We start from the raw sequence: 13,793 nt of genomic DNA, 5'->3' as shown, positions 1-13,793 counted from the left end.
TTTTTAATTGCTAATCATGACCTCTCTCAGGGTTTCTGAAAGCAGACAAACACCATCTGAGGGGCAGACTGGTAAACAGGTGCATGCATAAGACAGGTGTGCAGCTTTTCTTTTTACATTTTAACTATTTTATTGAATTTCAATCAAAGCTCAAGTGAAGAATGGAATGAAAAAGTAAACCAAACTCTACGAAGACATGGTCTTTTTTAAAAAAAACAGACAGTGCCATTTAGCTGCCAGCTGAGGCATCAGAAGTGGTGAAAATGAGGTTAACTTGGCCTGCCTGTCAGTCTTTACTGTATTCATTTGCAGCACTCTGAGGCAACAAAGGTAAGATGAAACCCGTTTCATCAAACAGCTAATAGGTTCAACTTGGTTCAGAAGTCCATTGTCCACAAGATGTAGTATTTTTCTTTTCTTTCTTCACATATGCCATGTATTTGTGCCAGCATCTTTGTACCAAAAATCCAGGCTTCAGTTGATGCAAAATTCTCCAGTTCCACTTGTCACACAATTAGTAATGGCATACTGCATTGTAATTATTCCTCCCTTACATTACAATTATACTAATATTTTCTTTCCTTTAATTACGGTTTAGTTTGATCATAAATGCAATTGCTGCAAAGAGTAATTAATCTCATGCTGGAGTTCTTCAAGTCAGTTTTTTAAAAAATACTTTTTAAAATTAAAAGCTGAAATACCTTAGCTTGCAATTTCCTCACATTTTCAGTTTTTTATACATATAAATAAATATAAGAAACACTCTGGATGCAATCTTGATTTCCTTTACTTAGTCTTAAGTACATGTTGGCCTTGATTTTTGCCAAACCCGGATGCACATTGGAGGCTGCCATGGGTTGCTGACTGCCAAGGGCAGGCTGTTTAAAAGGCCCATCACGGTTTTGTAGGACTTTGTCCCAGTTGTTTTACAAAACATTAAGCCCTCTCTCCTTCACCCCTCACACCCCCTCACTCTCCCACCCATTACCCATGCCCATACATATTAACTCATGCTAACCTATGCCCTACGCCCACACTTAATGGCATCTCATAGCCTCCAGGCCAACCCCTGCTCCCAACCCACCTCATAGTCCCTTATTGCCCCTATGCCAACTTACGCAGTATCCATCCTGGGCAGACCTCAGGGGCCATGCTGAGATTAAATAAAATTCTAGATATCTGTTACAGACTTCACTATATAAAAAACACTCTCATTCATGAAAGCCTATTCAATACATTTAAATCCCTTCAAGAACTTAATCCCTTAATAAACAAACATTTGTATTCATAGCTCCATATCGAAGATAGCTATCCTTTAATAACACCTTTGAGCTGTCAATAAAATTATGAATTTATAGTCTGCCGTCTTCCCCCCCCCCAATGACAGGTTGTGGAAATCAATCAAGCGTTATTAATGCTATAATGATAGCACTTGGGGTTATGCCTACAATCAGCAATTGAATCTGCTGGAACAGATTTTTCTTCAACTATCAGACCCAGGCAGACAGTTTATTTCAATTTTTAAAGGACTGGGGATTTAAATGACTTGTCAGTTGTACATACCTTCTCCGCCCTTCAATAGCATTTATGTCCTCTCCAAAAATTCTAACTCACACTGCGCTATAAGGCCCTTACTCCAGTGAAAATTGGGTCTGTTTGTACTCAACACTGAGTTCAAATGCCCCCTGCAGTATTCAGATTTCCCACCAGTTCTTGGGAAGAAACAATAAGATTCAGTAAGAAACAGAACTGCTGCACGTACTGTTAAAATATGGATTCATTCACTCTCCTTCTAGACTCTCTCGGTTGGTACACATGCCTGGTAGCCTCAGGTGGACCTAATTTACAATGCAATTTTCAATATACATTTCATTATTAAATATGCTGGTTCAGAGTGGTGCAAAAATTACAAATTGTATGTGGCTTTAAAATCTATGCATAAGTTCTCTACAATGAACTGAGCAAAGGTAAAAGTATTTAAATTGAATCATTGTTTATACACTGTCATGCTCTGAAATTCACTTGCAGCATTTCTGATCACAGCAGTCTATTAATGGTAGTGCACTTCCCATTTTCAGCTTTAATTTTTTTTTCCATTGATGCAATGCATGGGTAAAATGGGATTCCTGTTGTTTGTCTTGCATTCAGTTCATTAAAGCTTATGTAGTTTGAGTAGAGGCCCAATCACTTCTGATGCAGCAGATTCACAGAAATCTTGATCTCACTTAAACTCCAAGGGGTGTCTCCCTGCTGGTTCAGTGCACCCATCCACAGAGAAGAAATTCACCACTGAAGTATCTGTATTTGAGTATCTCTAACCAATAAAACCATCAAATCTCGTAAAATTCCCTCATGAATCTTAAATGTGTGCTTACCATTCTCCTGACCAAAATAATAACTGGAGCATAAGGCCTCAAGTGGAAAATGGGGGCGGGCTTAACAGAAAATGAGGAAATGTTTTTCTTTTGGATAGTCAAAAGCATTGATCATTTAATACAGTACTCACTTCACCAGTAAATACAGAGACAAATTATTTAAATAGCCAATCCTCTACTAATCCTGATGACACAGATTTTTTTTTTATCTCCAATGCAGCTGTACAACTCGCCACAGGGAAACCTGTAATCATTCTGTACATCTTGGCCGAATCCTATGTGCTGCTTGTCAACTATTCTGTGGAGCAGAACAGAAAACACACCACCTTATTTGTCACTTATTTAATTGGATCTAATGTTTATAAACATTTGAGTGAAAATAATGAGGATAAAAAGAGAATAAAATCATTTCTTTAAAAAAAAATCAAATTTAAAGTAATGTGATTAAGATTTTAATTCTGTCCTTTTTATTCATTAGACAAAACCTTGTTTTGGTAGTACAGAATTTGAATATTGCTGAAAGAAGAGATGCGCTGTTGAAGCTTTTCATCTTGCATTCATCAGGAGAGATGCAAAAATGCCGAATTTCAAAAGGCGTACCAATCTTATATTGCATGAGAAAAGGGTGCTGATTTGTTGGCAAGTTGACTCCGGTTGAAGCATTGCAATGGCGAATGCACCAGGGAACTATTGTCCTGTGTGATTTTGCTTAATTCAAAAAAGGTGCAATGCTACATATTCCTTCTGCGCAAGGTCCTTGCATATTAATATATGTAGCTTCTTGTAAGTGTAAGTGTAAGTGAGCCACTTTGTGAGTTCAACTTGGCATGCTTGCGTCTGCCCTGATGATCCCAAGACAAAAAGCTTCGACAGCATGAATCTTTTTTTCACCAATGCTCAATTTCTTAACTCCTGGTATGAAGCCGCTGGAAGTGAATGGCATTTCCACCCAGGAGTTCTATGTTGGCCAGCCCAGCAAATTTTAAATATTGGCCCTGAATTGAATGCTGATTGCCAGCTCCTCTCGATTCTGTGTGGGAAGTGGTAGATTGACCATGTAGAATTAACAAAGGTTGAGCAGGCCAGAGGCCTCGGACAGGATTTTACTTCCGGAGGCAGGAAATAGAAGTCGGGACTGTTTCTGGATGTCGAGATCCTGGGGAAAATGGTCACTCATTTTGATTTTCATGGGGGTGCCCTCTTAATGGCTTGGAGACAGGTTCGCTGTCCAACTAAAGATGGTGGGTGGGCTCCTGTAGCTGGAGGATCAATCGCAGGCATTCCAGCTTGAAGGAAGCAGCAGACTGCAATGCAACTTGGTCAAAAAGATGGTGTTTCAAGAAGGAGGCAAGGATCCTGGTCCTAGTGGGGTCTGACAATCTAGCCCCAGGTCCTTCCTTGTGGGACTCAGAGGAACACTCCTATTCCTTTTTACCCCACTAGTAAAGATTTTACACTTTTCTTCATTTGCCTCACTGGTTTCCCAACAACTTTGCCTGGCAGGGAAGCCATGGTCGGCACCCTACTCAACAGTGAGTTCAAATGCCATTGGGGTTGCATGTACATCATGGCAAACTGACTTGCATTTATTAATGAGGCCCCTGCCAGAAACTGATGGGGAGCCTCGTCCGCTGCCAGTGCTATCAGCATTAAAATAGAGAGTTAGTGGGTATGGAGTGGGAAATGGAGTCACTCCATATTAGCTGCAACCCACTCTCTTCCCACCACTTGGGGAGAGTTCAAGTTTCCTCTAGTGTTTTCCAACAGTTTTCTTACTCTTGTTTTTGAAGTATGTTTGTAAAAGAAGAGTTTGGGTTTACAGTGCTAAATCCCACTATTCAGCAGGTCATGACTCTATTTTAGCACTAGATAGCATCATTAATATAAAAACAAAAAATACTGGAAATACTCAGCCGACCAAGCAGCGTCTGTGGAGAGAGAAACCACATTAGGTAACAGAATTAACCATGCTCAGTTCTGATGAACAGTCATTGACCAGAAATGTTAATTCTGTTCCTCTCACCACAGATATTGCCAGATCTTCTAAGTATTTCTAGAATTTTCTGTTTTTATTTATTTTTCCCTTGTATCAGCATCAGTAGTGCTAGCTTTGTATATTGTTTGATAGAAGAAAATTCTCCCCCTTGCATTTTTCTTATATTTTGTGTTGAGGATGAATGATCATGATTGTTTGTCAGCACAACCATATGTTATTTAGGAATTGCACTGGTTGGTATATCAAATGAATCAATCTCCCCATAAATTGCAGAGCATTTGTTAACGAGACTGAACTAATTACCAATCAAATATATTTTGTGCCGTCTTTACATTTTTATATAGTTTTTATTCTATGTCAGCAATCGTGTAGCATTTGGGAATAAACTGTTTCTACTGGCAGGTGGGTTGGTAACAGGAGGGTGCAGATTTAAGATAATTGGCAAAATAACCCAGAAGGAGATGAGAATTTATTTAACGCAGCAAATATTAGGATCTGGAATACCAGAAAAAAGTGGTGGAAGCAAATGCAATGATAACTTTCAAAAAGAGAATTGAACATCTGCTTGAAAAGGAGAAATTTCCAGGGCAATGGGGAAAGAATATGGGAGTGTGGCTAATTGGATAGCTTTTTCAAAGGGCTGGCACAGCTGCAATGGGCCGCATAGTTTCCTTCTGTGGTGTTCAATTCTACAATTCTGGATCCCTGTTTCCCTAAAAGGGGCATCTTTGCCTTTAACATTGATAAATATAATAGAATTCACACAAAATAATTACAAATAAGAAAAGCCATCTTAATTTATTCTCCCAGAGAAATTGTAACATTTCTTGAGGTATCGCATCCAATTATTTGTTCAATAATTCCAGGGTTCTTGATGCTACATCCCCTCTGCATTGTTGCTGTTGTGATACCAAAAGAATTCTTTCCTGCTATGCTTAGGTTCAGCTGCAATGCGTTTTTCCTCTTGCTTTAATGATGGAGGCGACAGCACATCCAAGAACCGTGGAGAGGAAAGGGAGATTGGAGATAATGCAGTAGTTGGCTAAGATAAGAGTCAAATGTGGATTTTTCAAGAGTTTATTTTTTCAAGTCTGGGTAGTTAGTGACAGCTGTTTTGGAATAGAGGGGTCAATCCCTGAGGAGTAGGAACTATTTACAAAGTCAGCAGGCATTGGTACCAAAAATGGAAGGGTATTTTTTAAACTGTGAAGGGAGATATTTAGTGCTGTTTACTATTTTGTCAGCGTGTGGAATTTATAATAAAGGCATATAAGACCACAGACTTAATATGGCATTTATCTGTCTATGGTAGCATGCTGTTGTGTGATTTTTTTTTCTCTCTCTCTCTCCTGCAATTATCAGGAATCCCTCTAGTGACCATACTGACATCTGTAAAAGATTAGCTTCATTCTGTGGGCATAACTAGCAATTTTGTGCCCACAGAAAAATGGTTTCACATGTATAAAAATGGAAAGTGAAACTGGCAATTAATCCATTTGAAACAACACTTCATAATCAGCAGCAGCATGCTGTGTTCTCAAATTTCTGCATGTGTTCTTACATATCAACAGAATCAGTATCACCGATGATGGCAACTTCTCATTGTTCTTTAACTGATGTGAAGGACCATCATAGTGCGACAAGTGCCATAGCTCGTGGCATATAAAATTACCCCTTTTTTTTCTGCGCCAAAATTCATGTTATGGCATTTACTCAGTGTATAAGTTGACCCCTATTTTTCATTTAATAAATGCATGTTTAGGGCTATACTCTCGTTAGGAGTCAGCCTCAATTTTTCACTCAGAAATGCATGGTTAGGATTATCCTTGCCTTGTAAGTCGGGCCTGGAATCAATCAGGCAATATAGTCTGTGTAGTCAAGATGATGTGCGGATGTTTAAGAACAAGAATATAAGAACTAGGAGCAGCAGTAGGCAATTTAGCCCCTCTAGCCTGCCCCGCCATTCATTACGATCATGGCTGATCTAATTTTGGCCTCAATTCCAATTTCCCACCCTCTCCCCATAACCTTTCAACTCGTCACTAATTAAACATCTGTCTATCTCCTCCTTAAATTTATTCAGTGTCCTGGCATCCACTGCACTCTGAGGTAGTGAATTCCACAGATTCACAACCCTTTGAGAAAAGTAATCTCTCCTCATCTCTGATTTAAATCTACCACCCCTTAGCCTAAAACTATGGCCTCTCATTCTAGAATGCCCCAGAAGGGGAAACATCCGCTCCATGTCTACTTTGTCTATCTCCTTTAGCATCTTATGTACCTCAATTAGATCTCCTCTCATCCTTCTAAACTCTAGTGAGTATAGGCCTAAACTGCTCAATCTCTCCTCATAAAACAAGCCCCGCATCTCTGGAATCAATCTAGTGAACCTCCTCTGATCCGTCTCCAGTTCAACTACATCCTTCCTCAAGTAAGGGAACCAAAACTGTGCACCGTACTCTAGGTGCAGTCTCCCCAATGCCTTGTACAGTTGCAACAACATTTCCCTATTTTTATAATCTATTCCTTTAGCAATAAATGCCAAAATTCCATTTACCTTCCTTATTATCTGCTGTACCTGCATACTAGCTTTCAGCGATTCATGCACGAGGACAGCCAGATCCCACTGCACTGAAGAATTCTGAAGTTTCTCCTCATTGAAATAATAAGTCTCCTTTTTAGTCTTCCGACCAAAATGGATAACCTCACACTTATCCACATTAAAATCCATCTGCCAAATTTTTGCCCATTCGCCTAACCTGACCATATCCATTTGTAAATTTCTTATTTCTTCATTGCAACTTACTTTCCCACCTATTTTGGTGTCATCTGCAAATTTAGCTATAGTACCTTCTATCCCTGAATCCAAGTCATTAATATAGATTGTAAATATTTGGGGTCCAAGGGCTGAACCCTGCGGTATCCCACTAGTTACAACTTGCCATCCAGAAAAAGACCCATTTATCCCAACTCTCTGCTTTCTGTTGGTTAGCCAATCCTCTATCCAAGCTAATATATTACCCCTAACTCCATGTGATCTTATCTTGTGTATTAATCTTTTGAGTGGTACCTTATCAAAGGCCTTCTGGAAGTCCAGATATACTAGATCTACAGGATCCCCATTACCCACTTTGCTTGTCACATCTTCAAAGAACTCTAGCAAATTAGTCAAACATGATTTCCTCTTCATAAAACCATGCTGACTCTGATGGATTGCATTTTAACTTTCTAAATGTCCCATTACTACTTAATAATGGATTCCAACAATTTCCTGACAGACACACTCACACAGAGCAGACCATGCATGCTGACTGAGGAACATCATTCTTTTCGCAGGAGGACCCATTTAAGCATGAAGCTGCTTTCAAGCTAAATGTCGAAACATTTGCTAATTCATCAAATAATTGTGCTGCAGTGAGGGAATTCAGTGTTGGTGAAAAAACAGGTGTGAGAATGGAAAAGGGAATCCACCCTGAAGAAGATTCTCAAGACCAAATGCGCCATGAGAACAGGGTCCAGCCACTGGCCTGATCTTGAGAAGCACATATTTGAATGTGTCCTCAAAAAGTTAGACATGACCACCAGAAATGCAAAGGATATAAATGCACTTAAGTGGGCCAAATCAAACCCTGAGTCCAGCAAAGTTTTCAGAGCAACAGCTGGTTGGTGTGGCTGTTTTATGGGACAAAAATGTCTTGTGTTGTGACAGAAGAGCTGACCAAAAGACCTCAATACCAAAATTACCAGTTTCAAGTGATTCATCATCAGACAGTGGCAAAAACATGAGTATCCATGGTACATACGAGTATGAAAGTGAACACACCACACCTGATTCAGAGTGGGATCCTTATGATGATACCATAGCCTAAGTCATTCAGCATGAATTCAATAAACTGTTTGCATCGGATGTCAAAAATTATTACTTTGACGGTTTTTAAAGCATTATGATTGTGGTTCAATCTATCCTTATAGAACTTTTTACTTAAATAAAACATGACATGCTGATTTAATTTGAAATACTGGTGTTATTTTTTTCGCATTTCAAAATGGTGATCAACTACACCAACAAGTGCAGTTCAGATTTTATACTCAGTGTATCAGTTGACCACTGTTTTTGGAAGGAGTTTTTGAAGTTTCAAAATATATGTCGCAATCTGAAGTAGCTGTGAAACCCATGAGTTATAAAATATTTGCAATCAGGAAAGAATTGCCAAAAGTTACTATTGTTGGTGTGATATCCAATTTTATTTTTTAGCCTCAGATTTTTTGCGAGTAGGAAATTATCCTTATTGCCCAAGATCTATCATTCAATAAAGTGACTGAAATTTAACAATAAGATCCACCTTAAATAAACAGGATATGGTCATCTCGCAGGCATTTTTACCTGTACTTCTCCAACATCTGGTAAGATGGACTGATTCATATTTTAAGAAGAGATGGATGTACAACAATAAGCTGACTTCAGTCACTTGCCAGTTGCAAAATAACAGAGTAAGGTAACACCTCACTGAGAACATTTAAGTTAAACATCTTCTAGTATAGAAAATAGCAAAACCTCTCACACTATCCATGTTGGTGGCCTAAATAGTCAGTTTTTTCCCCCTGATCAGCCATTTCTTTAATTACTTTGCTTTAAGGAAGTGACTGTGGAGGAAAACAGCAGTTTGACCTCTCTCATTCTGCTCATCTGGAAGTTGGCCACTCTGTCTGTTAGTCAAACTGCCTACTGCCAACTTCAACAGATTTTACTCCTGTGTAGGTAATCATATGTTGCTTACACATGAAACACATCCTCCTAGCATTTTGTGTGTGAACACCCATTGAAAGTGTTCAGAAAGTGATACTGGTTCTCTGAGACCATTTAAGAATTACTGTTTGTAACTGGCTTGTTAACCTTTTGTGAATCTTGTAGACACAATTATACCTCCATTGTCATTGGTCTGGTCTGGCTCCTTCAGTGATTAAAATCCTTTTTAAACTTAGAGCATGTACTAGATGCTTCCAACAAATAGTCAAATGCAAGAAAAAACAGAGGGAGGCCTTTTTAAATTGTATAGTTTGTGCCGCCTTGTAATGTGACATTGCACCCAGTCACATACGTGGTTTATTATATCAATGTTCCAATATATATATTATAACACTAATAAAAAAAAAATATCATCCAACTCACCAAGAGGAACAATCAAGAAATCCTCTAGTTTATTTTATTGATTCACTTTTTATTGGTGTCACTGGCTAGGCCAGCATTTGTTGTCCACCACTAATTGCCCTTGAGGATGATGATCAGCCTTCATGAACCACTGAAGTCCATGTGGTGTAGGTACAGCCACAATGCTGTGAGGAAGGGAGTTCCAGTTCTTTGACCTAGCGACAGTGAAGGAATGGTGATATAGTTCCAAGTCAGGATAGTGTGTTGCTTGGAGGGGAACTTGCATGCCAGCAACTCCCTCTTGACTGGTATACCACTGTGTAACCACATCTGATGGGTCTATCTTGCCTCCAAGCTACACTTCACCCTAACCTGGAACTATATTGCCGTTCCTTCTCTTGGTGAGCTGCTGAAGTACGTCTTGTAGATGGTACACAATGCTGCCACTGTGCATCAGCGATGGAGGGAGTGAATGGTTAAGCTGGTGGATGGGGCGTCAATCAAGTGGGCTGCTTTGTCCTGGATGGTGTCGAGCTTCTTGAGCGTTGTTGGAGCTGTGCTCATCCACGCAAGTGGAGAATATGCCATCACATTCCTGACTTGTGCCTTATAGATGGTGGACAGGCTTTGGGGAGTCAAAGGGTGAGTTACTCATCTCAGAATTCTCAGCCTCTGATCTGCTCTTGTGGCAGGTCAGTATTTAAAAGACTGGACTAGTTCAGCTTCTGGTGAATGGTAACCCCCAGGATGTTGATAGTAGGGGATCCAGCTATGTTATTGATGAAGCAGCTGAAGATGGTTGGGCCTAGGACACTACCCTGAGGAATTCCTACAGTGATGCCCTGGGACTGAGATGATTGACCTCCAACCACAACCATCTTCCTTTGTGTTAGGTATGATTCTAACTAGTGGAGAGTTTTCCCCTGATTCCTATTGACTTCAGGTTTGCTAGGACTATTTGATGTCACACTGGGTTCAATGCTGCCTTGATGTCAAGGGCAGTCATATTCATCTCATCCCTTGAGTTCAGCTCTTTTATCCATGTTTGGACCAAGGCTGTAATGAGGTCAGGAGCTGAGTGGCCCTGGCAGCTGGCCCTGGCGGCACCCAGACTGGGCATCAGTGAGCAGGTTATTGCTGTGTAAGTGCCATTTAATAGCACTGTTGACAACCCATTCCATCACTTTGATGATCAAGAGAAGGTTGATGGGGTGATAATTGGCTGGGATTGATTTATCCTGCTTTTATCGGCATAACTTAGCTGGGAAATTTTCCATATTGCTGGGTAGATGCCAATGTTATGGCTGTACTGGAACAATTTGCCTAGGTGTGCAGATGATTCTGGAGTCCAAATCTTCAGCACTGTTGCCAGAAAGTTGTCAGGGCCCATAGGCTTTGCAAAATCCGTGCCTTCAGCCATTTCCTGACATCACATGGAATGAATTGAGTTGGCTGAAGACTGGCATCATGATGCTAGGGACCTTAGGAGGAGGCCGAGCTGGATCATCCATTCAGCACTCCAGGCTGAAGATTGTAGCAAATGCTACAGCCGTGTCTTTTTGCACTAATGGCCTGGGCTCCTTCATCATTGAGGATGAGGATATTTGCAGAGCCGCCTCCAGCAGTCAGTTGTTTAATTGTCCTCCACCATTCATAACTGAATGTATCTGATCCGTTGGTTGTGGGATTGCTTGGCTCTGTCTATTGCATGCTCCGTTCGCTGTTTGCATGCAGTTCATCCTATGTTGTAACTTTACCAGGTTGGCACTTCATTTTTAAGTATGCCTGGTGCTGCTCCTGGCACTCTTCATTGAACCATAGTTGATCCCCTGGCTTGATGGTAATGGTAGAGTGGGGTTTATTCCTGGCGTTGAGGTTACAGATTGTAATTGAATACAATTCTGCCGCTGCTGATGGACCATCGCACCTCATGGATGCCCAGTTTTGAGATGCGAGAACTGTTCTAAGTCTATCCCATTTAGCAAGGTGGTAGTGCCCCACAACATAATGGAGGGTATCCTAAATTTGAAGGTGGGACTTCGTCTCCACAAGGATTGTGCAGCAGTAACTCCCACCAATACTGTCGTGGACAGATGTGTCTGCAGCAGGCAGGTTGGTGAGGATAAGGTCAAGTCGATTTTTCCCTCTTGTTGCTTCCCTCACCATCTCCCACAGACCCCAGGCTAGTAGCTATGTCCTTCAGGACTTGGCCCACTCAGTCAATAGTGATGCTACTGAGCTACTCTTGATGATGGACATTGATGTCTCTCCCACCCAGAGTACATTCTGTGCCCTTTCCACCCCCAGTGCTTCTTTAAGTGTTGTTCAACACACCGGAGTACTGATTCATCAGCTGATTGGGGGGTGTGGGAAAGTAGGTGGTAATTAGCAGGAACTTTTTTTGCTCATGTTTGATCTGATGCCATGAGACTTCATGGGGCCCAGAGTGAAAGTTGATGACTTGGCAACTCGATCCTGATGGTATACCACTGTGCTGCTATATCTGATGGCTTTATCTTGCCGGTGGGACAGGGCATACCCAAGGATGGTGATGGTGGTATCTGGAACATTGTAAGGTATGATTTAGTAAGTATGACTATGTCAGGCTTTTGCTTAATTAGTCTGTGGGGCAGCTCTCCCAATTTTGGTACAAGCCTCCCGAGGTTAGTGAGGAGGACTTGGCATGCTTGACATGGCTGGGTGAGCTGTTGTTGCTTTCTAGGTTGATGCCAGGTGGTCCATCTGGTTTCATTCCTTTTTGACTTTGTAGCAGTTTGACACAACTGAGTGGCTTGCGTGGGCGCTTCAGGGGGCATTTAACAGTCAACCATGTTGCTGGGGTCTGGAGTCAGATGCTTGCCAGACCGCATAAGAAAGGCAAATTTCCTTCTCTAAAGGACATTAAATGGGTTTTTATAACAATCAACGATGGTTTCATGATCACCATTGCTGAGACTAGCTTTTTAATTAAAGACATTTTTAATGTTGAATTTAAATTTCACCAGTTACCATGGTGACATTTGAACCAGTGGCCACAGAGCATTGCCCTTGGCCTTTGGATTACTAGTTCAGTGACATTAGCATTACACCACAGCATCCCCTTATGTAATGTAAAAACATTCCTGCATATAGTGGTACTGTTGGCAATGAAACACATTTTTTATGGTTTTAAATTACAGTTTATGCATCTCTGATTTTAATTTAGTTCTGAATGATTTGGCATAATTATAACTCCCCCTCTTCTATAATTAAAATTTTGATTCCTCACTCACCATTTGGAACCAGGATATTCTATATGGTTATTATATTCAATCGGTACCAACCACAAGCACAGTATGGACAGCATAAATATAATTCTGATCTCCGATAGCATCTTACTGGGCTGAGGTGATCCTTTAAAGTTCTTGATTTGCATTTGAGCTCCCTTATAACTAGGTGGTAAAGTCACCACATGTAAGTCATGCACATATAGTCTGTTCTATGTTGGTACTGATCTCAGGCCGAGAAGTAGTAGAACTGCGGTCTCCCCTTGTTAAAGAAAAGCCTGCCAGCATTTACTATCATGGGCACAAATCCCTATGGTAGCTTGGCAAGGTATGAACTGTGATACTGCTGATGGAACCATACCCCAGAGCAAATGTCTTCAGAAGAGAAGGAGAGTATATTGCAGAGGAAGAAAATTACATCTGTACTGAATGGAAACTGCATAAATACAATCCTTCCCTAAAACTGCATCTGTTGTTGTGGATTCACACTGCACAACTATAATCCATTCTATTAAATCTCTCTGAGCTGGACTCCGATCCTGAGTGAAAATTGATTCTGTTCTAACCACTTGCAGGCTATTGTAAATTTGTTACTTTAGGGACAAACAATAGCAACTATGGTCGGGAAATGATTACTAACTTTTCAATTGAGATAATGCTGCCTTTTAAAATACTGGAAAGAGGATTTTCCTACAAATTTTGTTAATATTTGCTCAACTTATCAAGGACAAGAGAGCACAAATTTAAGGTAAGTGGCAAAAGAAGCAATGGCAACATGAGGAAAAATTCTTTAAGCAGCGAGATATTAGGATGTGGAATGCACAGCCTGAGTGTGTGGCGGAGGCAGAATCAATCAAGACATTCAAGAAGAAATTGGATTATTATCTGGAAGGAGAGAATGTGCAGGGCTACAGGGAGAAGAGGGTCCGAGGCACTTTGTAAAATGTTCCTTCAAACATTCAACTGATTAAAATTTTGTCATGAGGTCCCACTGGAATCCGTTAAAT

The sequence above is a fragment of the Carcharodon carcharias genome, chromosome 11 (genome assembly GCF_017639515.1).
Source record: "Carcharodon carcharias isolate sCarCar2 chromosome 11, sCarCar2.pri, whole genome shotgun sequence".
Classification (NCBI taxonomy): Eukaryota; Metazoa; Chordata; class Chondrichthyes; order Lamniformes; family Lamnidae; genus Carcharodon; species Carcharodon carcharias.
Note: the sequence above shows the minus strand (reverse complement) of the source record.